Below are 19,994 nucleotides of genomic sequence, written 5' to 3' on the forward strand. Positions count from 1 at the left end.
CTAAAATTCTCCAGGACATCTCAGAAATCAGTTGGATCCATATATATCTATGTGCAGACCGTTTTAGCTACCCCCTCACCCCTGCTGAGCCTAGGGTTCCCATTTGCTCACTTGTGGCAGATTTCCTGTTGCCAACTACTGCTCAGCTAGGGCATGGGAGGAAACTGGCCAGTCAAATATGGGGGATGTGATTGTTGTCCCCACATGATGACACAACTTCCAGTGTGACCAGAAGTGATGTCATCATGTTGGTCATGATGCTCTAGCACTCACTCCAAAACTTTATGTAAACCATAGTGACTGCTAGAAAATCACTGCTGGCACAATGATGTCACTTCTGGGTGGCCTGGAAGGTGTATCATTGTTCACAAACACCAGTCGTACCCCCTCTGTAAGTTCCCATGTCCCTCCATCTACTGCTAGTTACCAGGCTATGCCTGGTTACATTATTACTGCCAAACAGATCTTTGCCTTGAGGACGCAGTGATCAGATCACAACACAGGCTGAACTTCCAGCTCCATGCCAGACTGCCCCCCCCCCCACAAATCTCAGTGCAAAAGATTAACATATGTCCTTTGTTAAGTATGAGGGACCATAGAACCTGAAAGAGACCCGGATGGCTAGAGAGGATACAAAATCCTGTGCTGCCCTAGACAAGGTGCTGTTGGCATGAATGTTGAAACCTCTCTGAACAATCAGTCCAGGGACTACAACATGAATCCTGAGACCCCTTCTCCCCAGATAGACAGGTGGCCTGTAAATATGGAGAATACCCAATCTTTTCTTAGGACCTAACTTAACAAACAGACAATTAACTAACTTAACAAACGAACTCTGCAAAAGGAGAAAGATTCTTGGAGCATAATAGTCACCACCACCCAGCCTCCAGTGTGGGGTTCATGAAGGACCACATGACCAGGCAGAACTGAGATAGCCTTTGTTTCCAGTATGGCAAGAATCTAGCCTGGGTATGATTGTGGGTTTTGCTGATTCTTAGCGGGAAGGAAAAAGAGAATCTCAAAAACAGTTCCTTCAAGCAATGCCCAAAGGGACTCTAGTTGACCATAAGGTTAGCTAGAGGTTATAAATGATGGCTGTGATATTGTATTCTCCCATACCACCCCATTCTGCCTCGTTTCTTCTAGACATAATGGCTGTGTGGCTGCACAGAGCCTCTTGGGGCTCAAATAAAGACTTTTTACACTGAGCAGAAACTGTTCTGTTCTGAAGCTTGTTAAAAGCAACCCCCCCCCATTCCAACTATTTGCTTGCGTCTTTTAAAGAGAAGTTTCCACATTCTAGAATGCCTGCCCAACTCTGATATCTTTAACTATTGAAACAGTCTCCCACTAGTTTATCGACCCAGCTTTCAGTTGGTGCCATATGAGCAACAAAGAAGAAAAAAGTCCTTGCCTTGAAAAGCTTATAGACTTGAGAAGTTATGGGATAGGGGTGGGGGAAGAGTGCCCCATAAAAGGAAGCTGATGGAACAGCGATGTCTGGCTTCTGTTGCTTTATCCCCAACTTGCACTGGATTTCATTAAGCTGTATGCTTATCCAGTAATGCGATCTAAAGAAACGCTCACTGTTGCTTTTAAAACTTGGACAGGGAGGGAGCACAAGAGGGGATATAATTTTGAAATTAAACTTTCATTTCTCGATAGTCTCTTGCTGCCTGACTTCTAGAGCCTTAATTAACTAATCATCTTATTCACGCACATGGTAGGGTATCTATTTCTACTCATCACACATTACCTCACAATTTTCTTCCCTTGAACATGCATTTAAAATAATGGAATGCACTTGAAGGGAAAGAAGCATAGAGCATTACTGTAAAACAAACCAACCAAAAACAGCTAAAGGCTTATTAAGATTGCCATGAAGTAGAAGATTTCTTTATTTGGAGTTATTGTTTGTTTTTGGAATTTACATGCCACTTTCTATCCTTTTCCTCATTCTTGCCCCATTCACCATACCTACCCCCTAAGTGCACAAGATGGCCTGACCTTCCTTGGCCTGTTACCAGTGGCAACAGCTTCAGTGATGAATAGGCCAGTCAGGAAGAGTGCCATCTATTGGGACCATTGCTATGAATGCAGCTGGGATGTGTTTGAGCGTCAGGGTTGTTTTTGAAAATTGACTTTGGCCTTTGCTATTCCAAATTGGCCATGAGACAAAGTAAGGAATACTTTCAGAAGTAGAAGATGACCCTGTATGGCTGGATCATTACCCAGAGGGACACCACGGAATGCAATAATATCCCTACTTCCACAGTCTAAGCCCAGTTCCTGGAGTCTTGGGAAGTGGAGTTTGTAAAAATATGGTTTCCAATGGAGAAGCTTTTAAGTAAGCATATTGCTTCTCTCCCATAGTTTCCGTTACTGATGGCATGACCATCAAACCCTCATTGCAACATTGCCACTAGATGCTGCTCTTTACTGTCTCCATGATAATGAACAGCAACTATTTACCTGTATGGGGGCTGGGGTGGGGAGAGGATAGAAGCACATTGAAAATTACTGCTGAGGTGCAGGAAAATCCTGTTTCCTCTCTAGTTATTGTGCACATATCAGCATAGCTTCAGCTCTTCATTTGCCTTGCTGTCTTCTTTTTGGTCACTTAGCAGAATGACTGACTGAAATATGGGCTAACGGGATGGACTGTTTGGGATAGACTTTAATACGGAACTTCTTTTTAAAATGTTCTGGCTGATCAATTCTTGCAAGGTAGTATGCAAGGAACAAAACACTATAACTACACATAAAATAAGCACCATGCATCGACACAGGTAATCAAATTTCACAATATTACCAGAATAAGGAAATAACTGAATATTGGAATTAAACATCTTTTTCTTTCTGCAGGTCACTGAAAGTAATCTGAACATATATAAAAATGGTTTTGTATTTAGACGGAAGAGGAAGAAAGTCTATATACCCTGAGATGACAGTCTCTTGACACCTTAAAGATGAACAAATGGCATAGGTTTTGTGAACCACAACCCATATATCCAGTGCTATAGACTGTTGTAAGCTGCCTTCAACAGGTTCTTGGGACAAACATCATTGAAATGTTCTAAATAAATAAAAACAGCAGAATGGTGGAATGGGGTGTTGTTCTAAACAGAGACCAAATGTTTCCAAGACTTTGATGTATTACATCCTTAACAAAGAGGCATTTGATGGCATGCATCTTACCACTTCACTCAGCAACATCGGAGCCCTCCTCTAGTAGTCTGAAAGAGCCATTTATGTCTGTAGAAGCATCCATAGGCAGGAGTAGGGTTGCCAGGAGTAGGGTTGCTGTGGCCATTGATGGGAGCTTTTGCTAAGAAGAATAGTAGGAGACAGGCCTATATCTCCTTGGTTTGGAACCTCCAGGACACCTTTTCTAAGCAGATTGCAAGGGAAAAGGGTAAACCTACAAGAGAAGCTGGCTCTTCAAATCTTCAGGGCCTAGGGCTACAATTCTAAAGACACTTTCTTGGGAGTAAGACCCACTGAACATCATGGAATTTACTTCCGAGGAAAGCTGTTTGCTCCCTAAGCCTGTTTTGTATCTATAGGTGCTAAGTAAGATTCCTTCAAGAGGAGTGAGCACTTCATTACATGACACTTCCCATGGGAAAAAAACTGTTTCAAGACATTTGCTTTCTTTTAACGGAGAGATCCATTTAGGGTTGCCAGCTCTGGCTTGGGAAATTCCTGCGGATTTGGGGATAGAGTGTGGGGAGGGTGGGATTTGGGGAAGTGAGGGACCTCAGTGGGATGTAATGTCATATGGTCCATCTTCCAAAGCATCTATTTCTTCAGGAGAACTAATCTCTATAGTCTGAGAATTAGTTGTAATTCCAGAAGATCTCCAGGCCCCACTTGAAGACTGGCATCCTTAGATCCAACTTTGTTATAGCTGGCACTTTCTATGGATATAATATTTCACTACATAACTTACTATCTTTGTGATAATAGTAGTAGGTACTCAGAAGCTTTGACCAAAGTAGGTCCCCCTCCTGCCTATCAGAACTCCACGACATATGGCTATCCCTTCTCAAAGAATCTGTTATATTGCAACTTGTACAGACAGACACAACAATGAGATCCAGTTTGTCTGCTAAATGTAACGGAAAACCAGGAGTGCTTCCCAATCATATTCTTTGCTGTGTGATACATTTATACTGGAATAAAGTTAGCATGATGCAGCAGTCTTGCCAAAGGATAGCATGACTGTGCAACATCTGAAGCTGTTCCAGACAAGTAACATCAATCTTCAAGGAAAGATCTCATCAAGTGCTATTGTATTTCAAAGCAAGCGCTTTGGCTTTAACATAATTACACGTTGTATTCACTGACAAATAGATGCAAGGCTTGTGTCATTGATGATGACTGATATGAAATATTTATGCCTTCAGTAAAAAAGGCTAGGAAATGCCTGAACATGTTCTTTACTGGGGGGGGGGGGGGCAGGAAATGCTCATTCTAGTCTGTCCAGGCATTCTGGAGTCAGTACAACTTTTTAGAAGAGGCCAGTGGCTGGTTCTTTAGAAATATGAATGCATACATGAGAAAGGGGATCACAGTTGCTGTCTCAGGCCCAATGCCATCCTTTTGCCCAATTTTCATGTGTTGGTCAAAATGTATGAAGAATGGCCTACATGCATAGGTGGGATCTCACGCGTGCATTTAGGATGCTATGAAAAATTAATAACACAGTTTCTTCTTATGTATGAAGTGGTCATTGTGCATTAACTGTGTTATGCATGCTCTAACAAATGCATCGAAAGGAGATTGGGCACAGGGAGGGAAGGAGGCCAGCATCATAATCCACACATCCACATGCCTGCACAGGTCTCTCAAAAAATCAATGAATGTGTGTTCAGCCGTCTGGATCCATTTCCTGTAAATGCCACATGTGAATTAGAAATAATACAGGGAGTGAAAACGCAAGCCAGCACAAATAACTTCTGAACTGCCATTTCATGTACCTAAACTCTTTTCCCTCTCTTAACTCTTTCAGTGCCATTGGGCAGCACAGGTTTCAATCACAGACACTGTTCCTCTGCCCCTAGGCACTGTAAGCAGTGTGCACAGAATTGTTCATAGAGAGAAGGTGTTCAGTTTGAAAATCTTTCAAGACAAAGGGGAGAAGAAAAGGACCTGTGGATATGCTTGATCAACACCATTAAGTGGTTTGTTGTGTAAAGCAATATGTTGTACTGAGCCCAGAGAATTCTATGCAGCAAGTGAAGACCCCAAACTGTACTTGTGCGATTGCATTCCTTGCAACCTGGCCTTAGCTGAAAATAGGCTGCTGCATTCGGAGTGCTAGAAATTCATTAAGGACACATATTCTAGCTGAGAGTCAATGTGCATAGAATGTTGGGTTTATATTGACTTGAATTCAGATATTTGCTTAGGCATGAAGACTGCATTAGATCTCATTGCGTTCCAGGGTAACCTACCTCAAAGGGCTGTTGTAAAGATAATGTAGGATAAGCCTGTTTATTCCGCCTTGTACTTCCTTGAGGAAGGGTGGAATACAAATACAGTAAGAAAAAGTTGCTTTGTATTGATTTTATATCCAATTTTTAGCTAGTTTAGCTTATATTACTATCTTTCTGCACCACCAAGGGCACTTAAGGCAGTTCACAGAAGACTAAAATAATACAATAGTAAAAAAAAATAAATCAGACAATATCCAATATGCTATAGTACTTCCCTTACAACCAAGCAAAAATACATCTTAGCTCCATATATAAGATACAGCTGTTTATCCAGACTTTAGATTAGCGTGATGCATTTGTATTTGGGCTTCTTTTTAGAAAATCAGACATCTCCTCTGAGAATCCCCTATGCTATCAGCAATTTTATGATATGGTGGTGAAAGACAGCAGGACAAAAAACAAACAAACTTTCAGAGCTTGTTATTTTTGGCAGTTCACTGGCATCACATTTACAATGTCTTTCTTAAGGGCTCTTCCCTTCCCTGGATTTTTTTTCTCCTTCTCCTCTCTTCTCCCCTTTTTTCCACCTCTTCACCAGCAACAATAACCCCTATATGTTGACAGAACAGACAAGTCAAAGGACAGTCTGTTTCTTTAAGGCCAGCCAGAAGGGTCTGATATCAGACTGGCACATGTCAGCACCTTCAGCCTTCCAGAAGGCAAAGAGAAAAAGACTATACATACAAACTATTCAAAGAAAAAACTAGTCCTTGTAGTTCTTTATTATTATTATTTTTAAAAAGCACAGTATGCCCATGTGAAACTCCATGTGGATGTTGATCCAGACAGCTTTTTCACTCCATTTAATCTAATTCCCCTCCTTACTCCACTATAGCTTTTGTCCATTAAAGTACCATGATCACCAGCATAGCTTTTTTTGGTAGTCAAAGAAAAAAACAACCCTTCCTTTTTCCAGCAGCAGAAGAGCTTGTTGATGTGTAATATAACCCTCACAATAGCCAACAATTGAAATTACAATTTATGAAGTCTGTGGGTCGAAAAGTTGGCCTCTTGAGATGTTCCTGCCCCCATGGGTTTTGCTTAATTCAGCTTCTTCATAGGGAATGTAATGCATAGTTTTAATCAGGCATTCCATTTATATTGAGATGGTACTTTTAAAAAAAACCTCTCATGACATTCCATCAGGTAACGGAATCCAGAAAGCAGTACCGATTGGTTTTCCCAAACCATGTGATATTCCTGCACTTTATTCAGCAATGAAAGGCACATTGTTAAATAAGATCAAGCAGAAGAACCTTTGAGATGTGTATCCTTAAAGTGAAGCCCTTCCACTCCCAAGGCACAGACAGGGCAGTATCTTTAAGTGCTATCAACTCTGTCTTCCTTGTAGGAAAACATTAATTACACAAATCCAGCTGCTTAGCTGAGAGGAATGTATGATGCAGATCACAACTGTAAGAAAAATGCTTTGCCTCACTATTATGGCAGAAATCACTGTCTGAAAGAAGGTCTATCCTAGAAAGTCCCAGTACTATTATGATGGTGAGACAAAAAAAAAAGTTATCAGATTCTTTCCTTTCCCCACTCTTTGAACTATACCAAACACTCAGTTACTATCTGACTTCCTCATCCCATCCAACCCTAGTTTTCGATCTTGGACAAGTATTTCTCTCTGGCTAGGCCCCCTTACCTGAAGTTATGAAGTGGTGTTGCCCAGCTACCACTCCAGCAGACCCTTCCTTCTCCATCCACCTCAGCTTGCATCTCAGCGCAACTGAGTTTCTCTTCTTTCTCCCTCCCTCCTAGTTGCCTGAGCAGGAGCAGAGGAAGGAAGGGTGAAAGGGGAGAGAGGAGGGAGAGGGGGAATGTGGAGCTGAAACTTTAATAGCACAGAGCCCCTTTTGTTTCCCAGCATATGGTATATTTCATACATACTGAAGACATTAGCCACCTATATTTTTAAAGAGCTTACTTCAAAAGTATAAATGCAGCCCATGCCCAGTTCTCTGAAAATGCACTCTGGGAAGGGCTGGGAGCTTTGTAAAATCCAAACATACAAAAGAAAAACAGACAACGTGAAGATGCTTTGAAAGCCAACCAAGTCTTGTTTTTCATCCCAGAGCTGCATGCATATTGCTTTGTGAATTATCTGTGTACACCAACTTTATTTATTGCTCATCTGGCAGCCGTCTCAATCCCAAACACTTTCACTACAGAAGACTGACTGCAGAGTTTGGTTTTACACTGCTTTATGCTTAAGGGACAGACAGGTGCCCCCCCCCCCCCTTTGCTACTCTCCTCTTCATTAGCTCTCTATTGGGGTTAAAGAACTGATCCTACTTGGAGCCTCTGTATGAATGTCCCAGTCTCTAATGAAATGGGGTGAGATGTCAGAATAATTTTGGACCACATTTTAAACCACATGAGACACGATGTAGTGCAAATATAAGAAACTCACACATCTGGCAGTGGTTTAGAAATATATCAACATTTGTCTTGAGTCCTAAACTCTTGCAAAGCCTGCCCTGTCTACCTTTCTGGCCAAAGAACCAATTTGAAAGAGCTCAGTCTATAGTCACATCTAGCAATTTCCCTCTACAGTTCTGTGAAAGGCCAATCAAGACAGAAAACAGTGCTGTTATAAGAATATGCAATTCTGGTGGGATCCATACTTGCTTGCTTGGCTATTCTTTTTTGGATCTAAAGTGTTTTCATTTTTAATATGGAAGTGGAGAACAACACTTAACCTGCTCTCTCTCTCTCTCTCTCTCTCTCACACACACACACACAGACAGAGAGAGAGAGCGGGTTATGTGTTGTTCTCCACTTCCATATTAATCTCCATGCCAAGAGAAAGTTCACCTGCTAAATTTTTGACTCACCCTGTTAGAAGTTTTGGAGACAGACAGATACTATATTTTTGAAGTACTTTATCATATAAATGAAAGTAGCTACTACTTGGTCCATATTGGATCACTCAGGTAATGCAGATAATTGTGTGGTAATTAGGTAGTGCCTTTTTACTAAGAAGCACTGACTGGACTTTTAACTTCCTTTGCTTAGGGAAGGGGCTGTGACTCAGTGGCAGCAGAGCATCAATTTTGCATGTAGAAGGTCCCAAGTGCAACCACTAGAGCATCCACTTAGAGGAATCAGATAGTGGGTGATGTGAAAGACTACAATATGAGATACTGGAGAGTCTTTGCTGGTCAAAGAAAACAACACTAACCTTGATGGAAGAATAGTCCAATTCATTATAAGGCAGTTTTATACGTTCACAGGTTTCCATTGTTGATGTCTCAGTTCCAGTCCTACTTTAAGAAAAATTGTGCCTCAGTCACATTTGAGGTTCCTCCATATGCACTAGAGTGCCATAGAACCTTCCCTCTTCCATAGAATCTGGAGATACCCTATAGGGAGTGGAAGGTTGCTGGTGAAGAGGACTAAAATTAAATGGGTTCTGATTGTTCCAGCACACACACGCATTTACGTGAAAGAGCGTTTTGTGCTTGCTGAAGGGGCTGTAGCTAATTATGAAGCCCAATAAATCAATCATACAATTGATGTCCATATGCCATACCTACTAGGCAGGGAGCATGGCAAATTGGTGCTTTGTCCGATGTTTACCCAGTCACATACTCAGATTTGAAATTGTAAAAGCTGCCCATAAAAAGGCTTTATAGTTCTTCAGAGCTCATAAACCTGAAACACCTTAGTTAGGAGTGCAGTGGGGGTGAGTGGTAGTGATTACTTAGGGGCAACAAAGCAAATGTATTACAAATTTGGGTAAGTTAAACATTACAGCATTGCTAGCCCAGAGGCCTGGCTGGGCAGCCTCCACAATTGCAGAAATTAAACAAGGGAGACTTTACAGGATGACAGAGAAGGGACTATCATTGGCCTTCCACCTCTCATTTTTTGGGCTCAAGGATGTTAGCCCTCCATTTTTTGGACTCCAGGATATTGTGAGGAGAGTGCATACAGAATATGTTTTACTTGTAGTATATATCTAAAACTGTCTCTATGAGGAGAATTACCCAGTTTAGTAACTATTCTAACTAATCTTAGTGACCATGCACTGACTAACATAGGATGATAGACCAAACTGAGGAAAAGTCAGCTGTCATGGTAAACGGCACCAGTGACACTTGGAAATGTAATTGTATGAACCTGGTCGAAAAAAATTAGGCTACTAGTTAATGGCCAGGACCTCAAAAGTAGAATTTTCATAACTGCTATAAGTTCCATGTGCAGGGCCAGCTAAACAGGAACAGATCAGGGCTTTTTTTGTAGCAGAAACTCCTTTGCATATTAAGAGCCCTGTAAGTGCAGAGTGGTAAAGCTGTAATACTGCAATCCTAAGCTCTGCTCACGACCTGAGTTCGATCCCAGAGGAAGCTGGGTTCAGATGGCCAACTCGAGGTTGACTCAGCCTTCCATCCTTCCAAGGTCAGCAAAATGAGTACCCAGCTTGCTGGGGGGAAAGCGTAGCTGACTGGGGAAGGCAATGGCAAACCACCCCATAAAAAATCGGCCATTAAAACATTGTGAAAGCAACATCACCCCAGAGTCGGAAATGACTAGTACTTGCACAGGGGACTACCTTTTTTAAGCTCTTGGAGGATTGGCTGCATCGGGGGGGGGGGGGGGGAGGGTAGCCTAATATGCAAAGGAGTTCCTACAAAATAAGCCCTGGGGGGGTCTCAATATGTGGATGAGAAAGTGGTGCCAGGAGGAAGGATTTAGATTTGTTAGGCATTGGGAAGCTTTCTGGAACAAGCCGAACCTGTACGAAAGGGATGGGCTTCACTTGAACCAAAAGAGAACCAGGCTAATGGTGCTAAATATAAAAAAAAGTGACAGAGCTGCTTTTAAACTAATACCAGGGTGAAGGAACTGGGGAGCCTCTGGTTTGGGACAAGTCCAAAGGGATGACTGTGATTGATTCCTCACTGGCAGTTGCTTCTGCTTGAGCTGGCTCAAGTGATCAATTCCCTACCAGTTGCCACATGGGCACCTTTTGATTCATAGCTATCCATTTGACTGTGTGTTACAGTTACCAGATCTCCTTACCTTGCTGGTGAGAGCCTTTGAGGGGAGTTCTGGGGGGTGGGGGTGGAGGTCCCACCCCCAAATGATGTTTTAGACCACTTCTGGTAAGTGGTATGAAAAACAGGAAATGGGATGTCTCCCTTTTGCTAGGGAGAAGTGAAAGGGACAACTAGGGTTCCCAAGTCCCCTGCAACTTCTAGCAGGGGATTTTTTTTTTTTTGCATGTGCATGCACAGCATTTGGGGAGGGATGGTGGCTCAGTGGTAGAGCATCTGCTTGGTAAGCAGAAGGTCCCAGGTTCAATCCCTGGCATCTCCAAAAAGGGTCCAGGCAGCGGCTCTCCAGGGTCTCAAGCTGAGGTTTTTTACACCTATTTGCCTGGACCCTTTTTTGGAGATGCCAGTGATTGAACCTGGGACCTTCTGCTTCCCAAGCAGATGCTCTACCACTGAGCCACTGTCCCTCAGCACAGATGCTTGCTTTTTTTCTTGTCTAAACCTTCTGATGAATTTGAATAACAGTCTCAATAATGCAAAGCTAAACCTTAAATGTTCGACATACGTTTTGCGTACTAGTGGTTTGTGCTCAAACACTTGGCTTCTAGTTCCAGTGTAGTTTACAAATGAAAAAGAGCTGGGTGGTCTTCTACTGAAGTCTTCTTCTATATTGCAGTGTAATCATGTAATTGGGGAAGACTGGCAGTCTTTGATTAAGAGAGTCTTGAACTTTAATCTTGAATGTTGTTGCAGGCTTACAATGGACTAGATTGACAAAGTGGAGGTGCAGAACTCTTACGACTTTAATGATGCTGTGTTGCAAGTGTAGAGCTAATAAATCCCAAGAAGGAAAAGTTAGTTTGTTGCAGCAAAAAAACAAAGAAAAATCTGTAAGATTCAGTGTTCAGAACTCACTGAGATAAATTTCATCCTTCAGTCCTAGGATGCTCTGTCTCTGGCTTGAAAGTCACCTTCTATTCAATAAAAGAATTTTAAAGGAAGATTTCAGCATAAAGCTGCTAAAATAGGACTCACACTATCTCCTCTGTCCTGCTCCCCATTGATCCATGACTTGAATTTTTAATCTCACTATAGCCCTCTGCAGACATTCTGTCCAGAAAATTCTCATGCTTAGAAAGCAAATGCACATGGGAAATCCACACATTGCCCAGTTTACATAAAATGACAATTTGTAACTGTGGGCTTCTGATTTGCCTGAATGGAGCATGTGCAGCAGAATTAAGTGTTAACCATCTTAGCAAAACCTGGAATTCCCCATATGTTATACATGGTAGTTAGCTTAGCAAAACTATTGAATGGCATCTATGCTCTCCTTGATTAGATTTTGATTTTTACATAATCACATTTCACTCTGTACTTTTTGCATTTCATGGCCCCTTGATCATGCTGTTTATTTTTTTTTCCAGACCTTCTATATAAAATGATAGCATAGTGAGGATCCACTTGTAGCACCTGAAGACAGTGGCAGTTGGAATAAAATGTTAGTCTTTAAGATGCCACAATACTCTCTCCTGTTCATTAAGGGAGAGCTAAGAATTGCTGGTAGGGAATAGTATTTTCAGGGTTTGCACAGAATTCGCTGTGGGAACTCACTGCCCCCTTTTTAATCTCTTCTTCACACACTTGTGCTGTTGTTGAAGTGTTGTAACATTACTGCACTAGAGCATTACTGGTATAGCAATTACTGTTGCCTTTTTTTTAAGCACCGTAAAAGCCCTCTGGTGCAGCATGAGAAAAACAATGCTGGAGAAATAGTGACATTGAGGGGCTGAAGGCAGAAAAATGTCACTGGCATGAGTGGGACCCTTCGCAGGGCTGGAAAAAACATGCCATTCCTTCCAGATGGTGTGCTAATGCTCTTGAACTGCATTCTTTCCAGAGGAAAACAGGCATACTGGGAAAGAGCTTCTTGAGAATGTGGAAAACCTGGATACAGGATGATCACAGCACAACATCCTGTGGAAGCTCAATAAAAAAAGCAATAACTCCAGTTTATATGCCAAGGTGGGGGGGATCTCCTTTGCAGAAGCAGTCTGGGTTGGGTTGTCCCACACATTTTTAGACTGACTCACAAAGAGTGTGTGGCTCTGTAATATTATTTCTTTCTCTTATATGATGTTTTGACAGGCAAGTCAACATTGAACAAATCAGCCCCAATTATTAGCACAAAGGAGTCACACAGCAGTCCAACAATGCAGCTCTGGGCAGAAGCAGACCTTTCAGAACACATTGATTTTAATGAGATGGGTGTAGATCTGGTCAAGATTGCAGTACAACATACACATACAGAAGAAACATTCTGTTGAAGGCACACTCACACACACACTCACACACACACAATATTTATCAAGTTTTTGAAGAAGGAGATTTTAACAATGTAGCTTTGTGTGTTTCATAAACTGCATTCTTTTAATTAGTAATATGCAATGTATATCAGTGTCATCAATCCAGCCTTTTATATAATTGGGTTTTGTGGTTTTAAAAGAGTGAGCCGCATGAAAGCACAGGAAGTTAAAGATCCTGCCTAACCAAGTTTTTAATGTTCCTTGATTGGGTCAGGGAATGCTATTCCACTCTATTTATCCAAATTGAGGCAACCCAAATACGTTGTTTAATTTCCATCTTCTTGAGTTGACTGGCATTGCTAAGGTAAAATGTTTATTTCCTGCAGAAATCCAGTGATGTGGGAATCACATCTCAGCTCAGATCACAATTTGACTGCAAATTGTGAGCAACAATCTTGAATGTTCAAGACAAGCTTGCTTTTTATCAAGCATTCACAATCGTTCTAAAAAAGTTCAAAAATGTTTTGCAGATTCATGTGCTCACATTGCTTTCCCAGGGTTTGTCAAACCCTCCTTCCCTCCAAGTCATCTGACAAGGAAAAAATGCTAACTGGCAACTAAAGGGGTGCTTTCCATGATTGTCCCTGGAGAGCAAACTGTGCACAGTTTGCTTCTTCAGAATTCCAGCCTTGCCTAGTTTGCTTGTCTGACTTCCAGAGCTAAACATGGTCATCGTGTTCTAAATTAGACTGCAAAAATGTATTCTTTTACACTGCTGCTGCTGAACTATAGTTCAAGCTTTTAAAATCTGAACATACACCAAATTATGAATTCTGCTGACTGAATTCCATAAAATACGAAACAGTGGATTTTGAATGATGCACGACCTGCTCACATTGACCGTGGGGTATGAGTAATCCCAGCAAGCCAGCAAATTCTGAACATTTTCCAATAGAACAATCCAGCCAGCTGCCATGCTGAATGTTACCAACAGTATTTATTTATTTAGATATGTATATCTTGCTTTTCTTCCCAGTGGGGACCCAGAGCAGCCTATAACATTATTCTTCTCTCCTCTGTTACATGCTCAGAACAACCCTGTGAGGTAGATGAAGCTGAGAGATTGTGACTGGCCCAAGGTGAGTTTTGTGACAGAGTGGGGATTCAGACATGGATCCTGAATAGTGAACACATTGAATGATGTGAGTATAGGGCAGGGGTGGCCAACGGTAGCTCTCCAGATGTTTTTTGCTTACAACTCCCATCAGCCCCAGTCAGCATGGCCAATGGCTGGGGCTGATGGGAGTTGTAGGCAAAAAACATCTGGAGAGCTACCGTTGGCCACCCCTGGCATAGGGGGGGGCCTGACTCAAGAGAAAATGAGCACTGAGTGCAAGGTAATATGTGAGTGATTCCTCACTGGCATTTGCTCTGCCACTGCACTTCAACTTGCATCGGCACAAGTCAACGATTCCCCACCAGTTGCTCTGCAGCGCCTCTTGCTTCGGGGCTACTTCCGATTCCCATCGTGGCAACTGGAACTCCAAAATACCAGCATCCCATTGCTGCGATGGTAATAGGAAGAAGCTGCGATGTAAGAGGCACCCACGGAGCGACTAGTGGGGAATCCATTGCTTGAGCCAGTGCAGGGAGAAGAGCGAGGGCGGCGCAAATGCCAGTGAGGAATCACTCTCAGTTTTCAAACATGTTGTTTGAGAAAAATGAAGCATCACTAGTCTAGGCCGATCCTGCATTTATGGATATTTCAAGAGTTGGTAGTGTTTCTATGGATGACATCAGAACCATTATAGTGGTTATGTGTGTACAAGCTCAATTCTTGAAGATTCAGAAAGAGTCTATCTAACGATGACAGTATGAAGACACGTTCACCTAGCTGGAAGATGAGGCTGTGTTCAGTTTCTAGCAAAATTTGGGATTCAGATAGGGTTGCTAGCCTCCAGGTGGCAGCTGAAGATCTCCTGGAATTACAACTGTTTTCCAGGTGACAGAGACCAGTTCTCCTGGAGAAAATGGCTGCTTTGGAAGGGGACTTTCTACCCTGCTAAATTCCTCCCCTTCCCAAGCCCTGCCTTCCTCAGGGTCTGCCCCACAAAATCTCCAAGTATTTCCAAACCCAGAACTGGCAACCCTATGACATTTTACAAGCAAAGCAAAAACTTCGATGAGATTTTTCAAGTCATGCACTTATTGGAGGTATGTATTTGTTGACTGCAGTGGTACTTTGTTTTCAGGGAAAGTCAAGATTTTTTTTTTTAGTTTTTCAGAAAAGCACGCCTTTGCTACAAATCCACATGAAACAAGGTAAATAAGCTGTAAATTTCAAACGCCTTCCCTTACAAGCAGACCTAGTTTTTATAGCTTTCATAGACAATTTATATCTGGAAAGGATAATTTATTATTTAAAACATTTCTATGCCTCCTTTCTATTCAAATAGGGTTTCCGGTGAACATCAAACATTACAGCATTTCAACTTTAAAAGCATTTAAAATAAAGTATATATACAACAATTTAGCATAAACATGTAAACATCCAGAACATCCTTCTGGTTGTTGGACCCTTTCAGTGCTGCTAATTGTTACATATTGTTTGACTGTTTAACAGGTCTGACAGGAGTTTGGGTCCTGCCTTTGATTCTTCTAATTGATCCGTCCCAGAAGATGATATTGGGTTATCCCCCACCCCCGCCCCTTAAACTGAAAATTAACTGACTAGTGGAGTACAGCGGGGCACATTATCCCACCAGTTCTGCTTTATACCTATACCAAGTTTCTGGAAGTGATTATCTCTCTTGTCTGGATTCAACTTTCATTTGTTTGCTTTTCTCTCTTCTATAATCACCCTCAGACATCATCTAGGATGACCAAGTCTGCAGCTTCTCAGTTTGACAGAAAAGGAAAACAGAACTGGGAATGATCAAACATGTGACATCCAATTTTGGTTTTTCTTTTCTCTCACATCAAGGGGAGCAGACTTAATCACCTTCAAAAGTGATCCCCATAGAGAGGGTAAAGGCAAGCAAACCAAAGTTGAATCCAGACAAGACAGATGCAATTATGGTGATCTACATGTTTTCAGTGAGGGGAAATAGCTCATAAAATGGAATTTCATTTTCTCCAAAGGAAGAGAAGAAATAAAATGAATAACTTTCTCCTGGATCAGTGCTTGGGAGGGACTACCATTAATAATAGTGGAGAAAATTCAGCCAGTGTACAGTATTGTATCTCATCAGGTAATGAAGTATATCTAATATAGCATATGACATCAATACTTTGTGAATTCCACTGGAGACTGGCAAGTTCCCAGGTGCAATTCTAGATACTGGTTATTTCCTATAATGTTCTATGTAGTCTAAGCCCTTACCTAACTGGGTATTAAAATAAGGCTTTGTTCCATATTCCATATAATTACAAAGAGAAGGCACAAAACAGACTTCCTCAACCACAGCAGCCACTAATGGACATTCCTCTCAAGGGCAGCCTACCTAACCTGACATTATAGACTTTTCAGGAAGACAAATAGGCTTTGATGGAATATCTGGGTTGCCTTGTTTTGTTGTGGTTTTGTTCTTAATCACTGCTCATCTTATTTGAATGGTTAATTGCTTCTAGTCATGTTGGGCCTCCAGAAAAGGTTGGAAAGCAGAATGCAGTTGGAATGTCAACAGACTATGGAGCTATGCTTATACCCATACCTGTATTTGGGGGCTTCAAGAAAGATGAAAAGCACATGCAAGATCTCCCTTGTTGATTAGAATTTCAGAACTGAAGCTGGAATATCCAGAACACTGTTCTGTGGTTCAAGTTAACACCAAGTCAGGCCCCCACATCTTTTTTCAAAGGAGGAATAAAAAGGAAAATAGATGTCAATGTACCTATTTTTCAAGATGGCAAAAGAAAAGCGATATAAAACTCTGCCTTGTATCTGCCTTGAATCTAAGGTAGTGGGATAAAAGTTCTAAATTTTATGTACAAATTACAGCATGATCTGACCCCCCTTCCCGTTTACACTGTCAATGAAGTCAGTAAAGATGCAAACAGATTAAAATGCAACATTTGCAAAAAAAAATTGAATTTACAGTATAGTAAATGTAATTAATTATACACCACCAGTTAAATGCTCTCTCTCTCAAATGTAATTAAGGAGGTTCTACCACTCCCCTAGCTTGCTTGCTTCCAGTATCCCAGAACACTTTTCCTATGAAGAAAGGTTAAAAAACTTGGGGCTCTTTAGCTTGGAGAAACGTCGACTGAGGGGTGACATGATAGAGGTTTACAAGATTATGCATGGGATAGAGGATAGAGAAAGAAGTACTTTTCTCCCTTTCTCACAATACAAGAACTTGTGAACACTCAATGAAATTGCTGAGCAATCAGGTAAGAACAGATAAAAGGAACTTCTTCACCCAAAAGGTGATGGGCAGCCCAATCCTGAGAACCACCATGTAGCTGCGCTCGAGTGTAGAACTAGTGTAGGTGGCCACAGTTGGCTCCCAAAGGGGAGACGTTATGCCAGGCGGGGAGGGAGAACATGGGCGGACAAGCGAGAGAGAAGCTGTCACCATGGTGATTCCGCCCATGCCACACCATTGGCCTGCTGCCAAGGTGGGGGAGGGAGAGGGTCATGCGGGACCACAGGATTGGCCACCCCATTGCATGTGACTGGGAGAGGGGGTGGAAAGCCTGCATCTGAGAGACCGTCAATCCCCACATCCTCCTGCTGTCAGAGACTCTTCCAATGGCAGACAGACGGGCAGAGGCATGTGCAGACATACAGGATGCACAAAGTGCAGGAGTTCACTGCCATAGACAGCGGCTGGAATGTGTGTCTGGGAGTGAGCAGACCAAGTCCAACAGATACCACCCCCACCCAGAGCCCCCTGTGTCACCCCAACACCCCCCGCCATGTGTATGGAACACCTCCCCTGGGGGCCACAGAACTCAGAGCGTGAGCATGCATCCACTTCATCAGCCCCCCCTTTGTGCCCTGTGCACAACAGTCCTGTAGGGTCAGGTAGGCCGTCAGCCCGGCCAGGCTGAGGGGTGGTAACCCCCTTCCCCTGTCCAGCCATGCGGGGCAGTGTGGTGGCTCATAGCCCTCTCCCCACCCACCCCCAAGAACCAAGTGTGCCCACCCTCCCAGGCATTCCCTCAGAGAGACCACTGACAGAGTGATGGTGGGGAGGCGCCCAGAGAATGTGCAGCAGATGCCAAGCAGGAGAGACAACAGAGTGCACAGCTCAGACTTTATTTTTCCGGAACAGAGTCCAACGGTTTCCCTGGTGCATGTTGGGCAGTCTCGCCGGGGGCGGGGCTCCATCCAGAGTGGCAGGCAGGAACAGCTGAGGGAGTGGAGGGGTGAGGTGGGGTGCCACACATGGAAACTTCTGTCCTGGATTCCCACCTGCAAAACAGAGACAGAGATCAAGAGCACCTGCAGGGGCAGCAGCTGGAGGAGTGGGCTGTGTTTTAGCCAGGCACTCTCTTAAAGGGACAATCTTCGACCCACCTCCCTGCATCGGGGCAGCTGCCAGACACGCCCCCCCCCCCCCCGTGCCCTGTTAGGGGTGGGAACGTGGCAGAGGAAATATCAAGGAAAGGGAGCAGACAGCAGCACAAGGGAGCGGGGCCAGCAAATGTCCCCTGCCTGATTCAAGTGTCAGAGATGCTTGCACACAACTGGTCTTGAGCAAGGGAAGAGGGAGGACAGCGGGGGTGCACAGTTGCACTTACCCAGCCATGGGCGACAGTTCTCGCACGCTGAGCCTCCTGTAGCCGGGAACCTGTGGAGACCTGGAAACAAGAGCAGTTAGCTCCAGGGGAGAGACCTCGCTCTCCCCCTCCCAAGTCAAAGATACTGTCAAAGCAATCGCACAGTGAAGAGCCCGTCACCAATGTGCCTGTCCCTTGCTTTAAGTCTGCATGGCAGGGAGCTCCCCAGCAGAGCCCCTCGCCATACGTGGCTGTCCCTAACAACTGAGTTGTGCAAGGCCAGAGCAGAAGTATTTCTAGGAGGGGGGGAGGGAATGGCAATTAGCTGCTGGGGAGAGGGCTTGTCAGCCCTGGGCATGAGGGGATTGGTGAGGCAATTACACTGCTTCCTAAGGGGTTTGCAAGCTCCCACATTGGCAGGGGCAACCTTTGTTTTCAGTTTCAATGAGTGCCTATAGGATATGCCGCCGTTTTTTGATAGATAAAAAGAAGGTATTAATGGATATGGTTACCATATGTTATCAATAAAATTGTGTTTACTCAGATATGCCGCCGTTTTTGCAGACATAACTTTACGCCTCTTGGGAGGGGGTGTGTCATGGCCCGAACTCCTTAGGGAGCCGCCTAAGCCTGGCCATGCCCTGACTCCTCCCCCTCTTGTGCTGGTGTGGCTCTGCTCGGACGTACGCCTCTGCTCGCACGCAGCCCTATGGCACCGCCACTCTCGGGTGGAGCAGTGCTCTGGTGGCACCACGTCCACGTAAGTCCACTCTGGTGCAGCGGAACTGGACTTACACAGGCACAAATGTGATTTCCACCAACGTGGGAGATGCTCCCAAAGCACTTTGCCCCCCCCCCCCCAGGATTGTGTTCTAACACATGGAATTCACTGCCACAGGACATGGTGGTGGCTACAAGCATAGACTACTTCAAGAGGGGATTGGATAAACATATGGAGCAGTGGTCCATCAGTGGCTATTAGCCATAGTGTATTGTTGGAACTCTCTGTATTTCAGTGATGCTCTGTATTCTTGGGGCTTGGGGGGGGCAACAGTGGGAGGGCTTCAAGTGTCCTGGCCCCATTGATGGACCTTCTGATGGCACCTGGGTTTTTTTGGCAACTGTGTGACACAGAGTGTCGGACTGCATGGACCAGTGGCCTGATCCAACATGGCTTCTCTTATATTCTTATGTTCTTATCCAGCTTTTCTTACAATGCTGGGAAAAAAATTAATTTAATAATGTTTTTTAATATGTTATAGAATTAGTTCAAGTCACAGAAAGACAAACTTTAATTAGTTATGAAGATATAATTTCCCTAACCATAAGCATACTTGACAATAAATGTAATTGATTATGAAAGCTGTCAGCAAGATTTTCTCCTTCATAGGGTTCTAAGCTAACGGCAGACGTAGGCTTAGATTTAAAGGAATGTCTCACTACTGACG

The 19,994-nt window shown here is 43.3% G+C and overlaps 1 protein-coding gene across 1 annotated transcript in view; it reads right to left on the reverse strand.

Moving 5' to 3' along the window:
• SYNPO (synaptopodin) overlaps window positions 1-7,251 on the reverse strand; it is a 127,861-nt gene extending 120,610 nt beyond the window's left edge. Inside the window, exon 1 of the mRNA XM_060240311.1 lies at window positions 7,153-7,251. The gene's annotated coding sequence lies outside the window, so the exon portion shown is untranslated. The remainder of the gene's footprint in view (window positions 1-7,152) is intronic.
• Between the last annotated feature and the right edge of the window lie 12,743 nt (window positions 7,252-19,994).

Source organism: Heteronotia binoei, chromosome 5 (genome assembly GCF_032191835.1).
Source record: "Heteronotia binoei isolate CCM8104 ecotype False Entrance Well chromosome 5, APGP_CSIRO_Hbin_v1, whole genome shotgun sequence".
NCBI classification, from domain to species: Eukaryota; Metazoa; Chordata; class Lepidosauria; order Squamata; family Gekkonidae; genus Heteronotia; species Heteronotia binoei.